This window comes from Mesitornis unicolor, unplaced genomic scaffold (genome assembly GCF_000695765.1).
Source record: "Mesitornis unicolor isolate BGI_N332 unplaced genomic scaffold, ASM69576v1 scaffold12513, whole genome shotgun sequence".
Classification (NCBI taxonomy): Eukaryota; Metazoa; Chordata; class Aves; order Mesitornithiformes; family Mesitornithidae; genus Mesitornis; species Mesitornis unicolor.
The window spans coordinates 16134-17374 of record NW_010175381.1 but is presented as its reverse complement, the minus strand read 5'-3'; positions in this window follow the sequence as shown (position 1 = coordinate 17374).

Genomic DNA, 1241 nt, shown 5'->3' with positions numbered 1-1241 from the left:
AAGTGAAGCACTCCTGTACTTGAGCTCTGCAATAGCCCATTGCATATTATTCATAGGGTTTATTTGGAATTGGTTTCCTATTACTCTAATGATCTCAAGTAGTGCTATTTTTCTCTGCATCAATGCAGCACTAACTTAAGCTGAAATTCAGAGTTAGTACATTATACAATCTACACTCAAGAAGGGTTTCAGAACTAAGTAGTAAAATTAGAAAGTACACAAAGCATTATTGGAAATATAAATGTGCTCCTTGCGTGGGTATTAATCTTCTGGTGTGTATATGTGTCTCTGCTGTGTGAATGTAAACCATTGCTCAAGATCAAAAGAGAGTAAATTTCTGTAATATGCCGTGGAGCCTGGAGGCAAATAGTCCCATGTGATGTGGCTGTTGCTAGGGTAACTAAATATATTTGTGAATATTGAGTATAAGAATTTCTGTTTTTCAAGTTAGAGAGTTTTTTTCTTTCTTCCTTCCTTTCTTCTGGTGTGTTTTCGTTTTTTTTGGTTGGTTGGTTTTTTGCTTTGTTGTTTTGGTTTTTGTTTTGTTTGGGTTTTTGTTTGTTTATTTCTTTTTCTCTTCTTGCTGAACAAAGGGATGATTAAAAACACTCCATTTCTACCCCATTTCTGTAGTCATGCATGACTCCCTACTTTAACAAATAAAAAGAGCGAGGCCTTCACAGGTGTGACCTTATTTATATGCAAGTTATGACGAATTTTACAAGAGCATATTTTACTTTTACATACTTTTCTGTAAATTTTACTTCTGTTGACAACAGACATTCTTTAAACAGAATAAAATTAACTGGCAAATATTGAACTCTTTCATCTTACTTCCTTTTATAATTCATAGTGTGATTTCATAGGAATCCAAAGCAAAAAAGAACAGTGTTCACAAACGGAGAATAAAACATAACCTTTTAATAGATTGATTTTTTTTTTTTACCCTAGCAGCTATGGAAAGATTACAGTATTTCACCTATTCATGACAGAAAAAGTTAGAGAAAAAATGACTACAGTCAGTGCAATGAGTATGCTTTTAGTTTCTTTCTGCTATTTGTCATCTGGCTACTATCAATCTGAAAGCATATTTTGCAAGTGTCTTCTGCTTAACAGTGGTACATCTGTTTGTGATCCTTTTCATAAAAATTGTGCTCACTGATGACAATTTTTCACAAAAAAAATTTTACTGTGAAACTGATAGAAATATGCTATTTGGGTTTTTTTATTGCCAAACTAGC